This window comes from Pyxicephalus adspersus, chromosome 4 (genome assembly GCF_032062135.1).
Source record: "Pyxicephalus adspersus chromosome 4, UCB_Pads_2.0, whole genome shotgun sequence".
NCBI classification, from domain to species: Eukaryota; Metazoa; Chordata; class Amphibia; order Anura; family Pyxicephalidae; genus Pyxicephalus; species Pyxicephalus adspersus.
The window spans coordinates 38,097,287-38,105,238 of NC_092861.1; positions in this window are offsets into that span (position 1 = coordinate 38,097,287).

The window sequence follows — 7,952 nt, forward strand, 5'->3', positions numbered from 1 at the left end:
AAAAAAACTTGATCAGACTCATTGTGTTTTATGATTAATTGATAGAAGTGAAAGCTAATTAAGATTCCTATCATATCATAAACTGATATAACTTTATAACCTAAGAACAAGGTTTCTAAAAGGACTAATGAATTGTGTTTATTGTCATGTATTTAACATGTGTACAGATCTACTGGTTAATGTTTGTGTACTAGCATAGCTACAGGTGATGTTAATAGAAAACAAAGTACTGGGCCCATAAGGCTACATGGTACATTGACTTACAATCCTCCTGTGCCCTTTGTTAGAACCAGTGACACCCTAGGTGCAATTTCTATGCACTGTTCACATTCAAATAATAATTTTACAAATCCATGCAGTATATTTAAACCCAAGGGCAAAAATGTAATATATCAAAGCCTACTGATTCTTAGATGTGGTGGCTGTGTGTATTGAACTTTTTCAGTTGTTTTTCCTATTATTTTCATCTGTTGACACTAGAGTGGCAACCCTTGTACTATTATTGAGAGAGGGTTATGGTTTTAACCTAGAACAATAAACAGTTTAAAACTACAGAAAATGTCCCCTCCCCTCTTCTTTTTTGTACTTATCAAACAAATAAAATTATATAGTTAACAAACCAAAAGGGACAAATTAAGAGAACTTCTTTGTTGGGTTTTACATACACTTTCTGATTTATGTATTCCTTTTTTAACTGGGGGACATTTGTTTCATTTGTTCTCTAGTAAAAAAAGTTCTTGTTTGATTCTCAAAATTTTGACACATTAGCTACTGTATTTGATACAACTTGCTACTTTAAAATGCTAAAGGTCCCAATTACTACATTTAACACTTGTAATGGCATCTTTCCCTATGCTGTTTATAAACCTTTCCAGTGGAGAAGAGACATATATACATATGTAAACAAATACGTGCAATGCAAATTTGTGGGGGTGGAGCAGTAACAAACACCTAGAGATTGAATAATGTGATTTCAGCATGCAGCACACCCAATAAATACACATGTTGTGTAAGTTAACAGAAGTATCTATACCATTGGTGACAAAACTAAATACTAAAACACAACATTTACTGAGAAATAGAAACTAGATATTATGAGTTATGTGAAAATTCTTAAAATGACTAAAGATTTGCTTTTTGCAGACGTGCATAAAAAAACTTTTTGGCTACTTTGTAAACAATATGGTGTCTTTTGTATAGTATAAAGCAAGACATAATTTTGTTATCATTTTTATTTTCCTTTCTCGCTTTCCTAATCATTCTCTGTAACACAAATGGCTGTTGGATAATTTATCAACAGCTTTAAACTGGAGGTAAAATAACAAACACATCCACTGCATACATTGTAACCTAACATTTATTATGTAATTACCTGGGCAGTTAACTTCGCAAGTCATTATTTTAGGTTGCCTTTGCAGTTACAGGCTTTAGGAATTGATATTTAAATAAATAGTCAATAAAATGAGTTGGTTTTTGGACTTGGTTTTTTGCTTCAATGCATGCATAATAACAAGAATTGTGCCCACTGATTATACTTGTAGTTACATCACTTCTAGAATGGGGTCAGAATGGGATCTAGAATCAGTTGTTATTTTGTCCCACCATTGTGAAATAGAAAATATAGGGAACCACCAAAAACCTATAAATGTAAGGATTTGTTTCTTTCCTATGCTGCCCTCCAAGCTGCATAACATGGTCACTCCCTACCACAGTAGACATTTCACCCCTTTTGTTATCTAGCATGAGATTCATCAGATATTTGATAGCCCTTAGACCATAAAAACCAGTAGAATTTTTACCCTATTGACTTCAATAGTGTTCAGATTTGAGACATTCAGAATTTACAACATTTGGCCCATTTTGGCCAAAGATTGTTCTATAACCAAACTAAAAATATTAATAATGACAATGCAACTATAACCCATAATTTCAAAGAAAAGCATTGTGAAAGTCGTGGGATAAAGCAGAGATTTATTTTTTTCCTCTTGTTACAAAAAATATAATAGGTTATTTGACTTTCAACAGCACTGTATGTAGGGTATACTGAACAGGCAGGATGAAAATTCCCATCAAATCATGAATTTTAGTGAATGTTTTTCATACATCTTTTCCACTATTCTTAGCCTATTGCAAAAAATCCACCTTAGCTTCAAACCCAGGGCTCTTGCAGATTTGGTCTATCGTCTTCATTGATGAGCAAAAATTTGCAGTCTAGGCAACATAAGTGGATGAAATATGGCAAGTAAGCTGAACTCCAGAAGCCCTAGCTATCACAAAATAGTTGTTCCACCAATATCTCAATAAATAATATAGTAAATAAAAAAAAATATGCTGTTTGTTGCTTCACTGATCTAGTGAAAAATCCCGCTGTGATGTTGAAATACTGGAACGGTAGATGTGCTCAATAAATAATTCTTATTCTTCACTGAAAAATTGTTCTACTTTCATTTTTCCTGACCCCCCCCCCAACTTAGTGCCTTCCGGAAATAAAGCCCAATGCCAGAACTTTAAATAAAGAGCTTCCATTACAATTTTCATGTTTTTATTTACATGTTTTTTACTATTTGGGAGAATTGGTAGGATAATAATGTGCCTCATTCATCTGGCAGGAGGAAGCTGTCACCGTTTTATTAGAGGGCTCCACAATCCACAATAGCCCCATAAACAAACCTTCAGAATTTTTAAGGGACAGGATGTAGGAATAAGCCCTTGATCCTCAAAATTGATAACAAGTGCGCTGTAAATTGGTATGGGGCTCCGTCATTTATCTTGCTCGATAATCCAGTCCCTGGACGGATGGACCGATCTGGAACAAAAAAGGGGCTGCCTTTCATTTCCTGGACACGCAGGTTACTTGCATGGAATAAAGTCTACATAGAATTTAAAAAGAAACCCCATGAGGTTTCTTTATTAAAAATTAGTACAGACTTCTTCAAAAGATAATATTTGAAAAATAGTAGTTTTAATATGGGGTCTTTAAAATGGCAGAATTTACAGAAAATTCAGTTCCCATAAACTTTAGATAAGTTTGGTGCTAATTTCCAGTTTGGCAAACTTCAAGAGGCTTTACCAAATCGCAGTCCCAAGCACCATTACAGCACCAGGAGATACTTGATTTTGTCAAGCATAGAAATACCTGTGTTCTGCAAGCTTCATTTAGAAGATTTCACACTTCTTGAAGATTTCAATACTCTCCAATTCTTTGACTTTTAACCACTCTACTACTTATATCCCACACACCGATATAAATTTTTTTTTATACATAAACTTCTAGCTCCCACCCCCACCTCCAAGTTCACCTGAAAGCCCAGGCTTTTATATATTGCATTCAGTTGATTTCTCTTTTTGATTCCCCACCCCAGTTTTCTGCTGTAACATGTAGTAAGGGTTGTTTAAACTGGCATGTGTGCTTGTTTTTTTCAGACTAGTATCAACCTCCATTTATAGGAGCATCAATATCTGTGGCCCAAACCATTGACTTTGCCTGGAAGCAAATTCTTATAAATTTCCATTTGGAGGCCTTAAAGCATACTTTGGGATCCAGGAAAAGGTCTCCAAACCAAACATTTAAGGATATATTTTCACCTACCTATCTTTCTAGTGACAACATTTACAATTGAAAGCTATTTAGCTGAAGCTTTATACCTTCATTCTACAGCCTATATGGTTAAATGCCTTTGAAAACTAATTCCAAGCCTGCTTACAAACTATATTGGGAGACATTTGTCTAATTAATTTTGCCACTAAACCTGATTGAATGCTTCCAAAACTTCCACGTGCCCTACCATGCAGAAAAATTCCACACTCACTGAAATATTATCGGTATCCTCCTCCCAAAAAAGAGGAAATGTGGGCACTAGGAACCCTCTAGCTATAGCTTCTTGGAGAGGATACAATCCTTGAAAGAAGTTTACTCTTTCATAATACAAATCCTTTACTTTGATTTTCCTGTGACTCTTTTACATACCTACACTTAGTAAATACACAAGTTTTCTAATTGTTTGGGTCCATCATGGCATGCAACTTTTTACTTGATTTCACTCTCCTTTTTCTGTCTCGTTCTTTGTTTCCATTCAGTTATATGGTACATCACCAAATCTATCACTATTTGCCAACATTTTACCTTGGTTTACTGTATGTTCAGATTTGTTCTTTAAAATGTATCCTTAGTATTACTATCCAATAGTATCCTTTTACATTTCTTCTATATTTTTCTAAGGAGGAGTTTTTTTAGACGTGCTATTTTAAGTACGTATTACATGATTGCACATTTACAGACCTGTTTCCTATTGTTATTTGTATCGCGACAATCAGAATATTATGTAGCTCAGAGCTGTATTAAAAATAATTCTTAAAGCAGGGAACAGCATTGTCTGTGCACATGAGTAAGCATTCTAAAGAAAAGAAAATTATAGTAGAAAATACTGTTAATTACAAGGTACACATGTAAAGTCTAAACTCTACATCAGAAAAATCTGGAGTGAAAAGAAATGCTATTATCTAAAAATGCTTCTTGGAACAAAGATTTATTTTAGACACAAGCAGTATATTCCTACCAGAGTAGACAGCATATAAAGGCAGCATTTTTGGAAATTTGTGCTATTTACTTTTGCATTTTAAAAACATGAGACCTTAAGATATTTTGTACGGACAGACACATTGATGGATTCTGAATTACATACATTAATAAAAATATTTTTTTTAAACCCAAACCAGCCAATATACCATACACACTGAACATTCTAGAAAGACCTGCATGTTCTTCAGTAAAGTGCATGTGCTGTGATGGGGATCTTGGCTATGAATAACTTAATAAGTACCATCTTAGCAAATCTGTTGGTTCCCACAGCTGTTTATGGAAATGTGGTTGACACATTTTCATGTAACTAGCCCTGGCTGATTCTCAGAAGCAATATATTTAAAAAAAATCTTTTCTTCAGGGGGTAACTGGTAAGTTTTGCCTATTGTTCTGGCATTTAACTGCAGCCTAGGGGTTGAATGTGACCCTTTGAACAGGGAGTAAAAATATTTATTGTACATGTTCTACAAGTATGTACTACAAGGCTAATGCTCTTTTGTTACTTCTCATTCTGTGTATTATTTTCTCTGACTTTTTATACCAGATCTTACTCTAATGAAATGTTATGCCAATAATTTCTTAGAGGCCTGTTGTAGGCTTTGGCTCATGTAACATGTCCCTAGTCTCTAACAATCCCCCAACCATTGACCATGTCCACAGTCCCTGACCATCTACTATAGCATGGCAAGTTTCTGACTTTTTTGTGTAACCTTGCATTTATTGAACCTTGATTTATTAAAGCTCTCCAAGGCTGGAAAGGATACACTCTCATCAGTGAAGATGGGTGATCCAGCAAACCTGGAATAGATCTGCTCCAGAATTTAAAACATTTTCTAACAAATAGCAAATGACTTTTAGGAAATCTATTCCACGTTTGCTGGATCACCCACATTCACTAATGAAAGTGTATCCTCTGCAGCCTTGGAGAGCTTTAATAAATTTGTTCCTATGAGTAGTCCTTTGGTGATGTCAGAGCCACATTTGAGCCCCCCTCTAGCAAGTAGTTTTACCAACACTGACGTACTGTAACCCTTTGAAGGAATTGGCAATCTCCTGCAAATTGCCCAAAACTAAGCACCAGGAACACTGGGCACAGCTTAATACACACTTTTCTAACTATCTATTTTATGTTTTTATTTCCTCATTTAGCTTAATTTTTTATTTCTTTTTTTACAATATAATTTGATACATATATCAGGTAAAACTTCATATTAGTAGCTCAAATTTTTTGTAACTTTATCTTAAGCATTTCTTTTCTTTTTGGATGTATTTCAGAAGGGCTTTAGCCTTTTGGCAAGATTTACTATTGTTATTGAAACTGAAAGTGAGGGCAAAAACTACAGCTAAAAAGTAATTTTTTTAGCGGGGACATCTGTTTTGATGACAACTAAGAGAGGGATATGCATAAATTTGGAAATACCTCTCCCTGTTCCCTCTCAAGAAAGACAGTGAAAGTAAATCTCCTCAATGGGCGACAGCAAAAAAACTATACCCATGCCTTACTCTATTTAAACGTTAAGGCTTTAGAAATATTTTAATTACTGAGCATTTCTTAGCATAACTGTTGATCACTTCCTGCTTCAACACATGAAAATGTAAATGATTCTATTTTTGCCGTTAATAATAGAGGTAAAGGGCAGCTCTGCAGTAGCATTTACAAATGCTCTTGATCTTTTTTTTGCTCTGCCTTTAATGTTTAATTAATTTAGAAATATGATAATCAATGTTTGTGGTAAGTCAATCAAGAAAAGCATAAAGAATTACCTGTTACTAAATTTAAACACATCTCATGCTCCATATTTTTTGGACGCTCATTGAAATATATTTTCGATTACCAGAAGATACTATTTGGTGTTCTCTTCACATCTAATGCAGCTTTGGAATTGCAAGTAAATATGTTGAAAGCAAAGTACAGTATTCTCGCATCTGTTTGTAAAGCAATGTTTTTTTTCACATGCAGATTAGTTTTATTCTGTGAGGTGAACAGCAGAGAGCCAAACATGGATGCTGTAGGAACCCCTATTGCTACATGACCTAAAACTGACCTCACTATTCTTTTCCCAATAGGTATGAACTAAAGAGGCATGCAGTGCTCTAAGGAAAACTTTTTCACTTCAATGTATGAAGTATTCTTACATGTTTTACAGTGAAAAAAGACATTATTTTTATCCATAACATTGCTATCCTTTTGTGAATACATTCCTGTAGGAACAAGTTCTTGGAGCTTGGAATGAAAAATGAAACTTTGAAGATGATATGATTCTAAATGTGGAATTATTCTTTATTTTAATTTTGTTATAAATAATATTATTGTTGTTCTATTTTTGTTGTATATTTGATAAAGCTATTGTCATTAAATCATTACTGCTAATTATGACGCTGATGGTCAGCCCACAACTCCGAGCATTAAAGAAAAGGGGAGCAAGGGTTGAGGTGAGTAATAGTCCCCTTGACAATCCTTTAGGCATAAATAAGCATTTTACCTTTGCTAGGGTAGTCCAACTGCAAGGGTATTTACTTCATTTCCCTGGAGTTTTAGTGTTTCTTTCTGATATAGAAATGCTCCCTTGCTCTACTGGGCCTGAATTGTGCAGGATAACGTCAGAACCTGGGACTGCAGAACGGTGTGCCTTAGAGAAATGACTACAGTGAGCACAGAGGAGGACCCTGTGGAAAGATACATACATTATCTTTGACTGATAAAATAAATAAATTGATTTATTTACAGGCACTTTAGACATAAAACATTATTGGAGGTAAATCTACTGCAAGGTTTATATATAATTTACCTGGAGTTAGAATACATGGCTGGTACCAGAAGCCATCTCTTCCAAAAAACCTTTATAATATATATCCATGCCATCTGAAGCACAGAACTTTGTAGATGGCACAAATATCTGTATTGAAGAGATAAACATGATAAATGGTAATTTTGCACACCTAAGAGGACATACAAATTTCACAATTTTTCTTGAACCTATTTTTTTTTTTTTAGCAATTATTAGAACTGCACTTTACACAAATCAAACATGGTACACAGAGATAGTCATGGGCAGCATGAATAAAAAAAGACACAATAGTTCAAATGTTAAGAGAAAATAAACCCAAAAACAAAAAAGTCAGCAGGAGGTGGAGTTTTTTTTTTTGCACAAAAAAAAAATGCAAAGTCTTCTTTTCCAAAAAAAAAGAAATAACCTTTTTTGCCTGCTCTTGGTGGCTTTTTGTATTGTTTCAGTATTGAGCCCAGCTCTATTCTCCATGTCTATGACAATAGACCTAGATGCCGGGAACAATGTACATCATCAGTGGGCACAGAATGCATGGGCCTGAAAATGATATCTACTTGTAGCCCAAGAGTGTTCTATATTTTTAT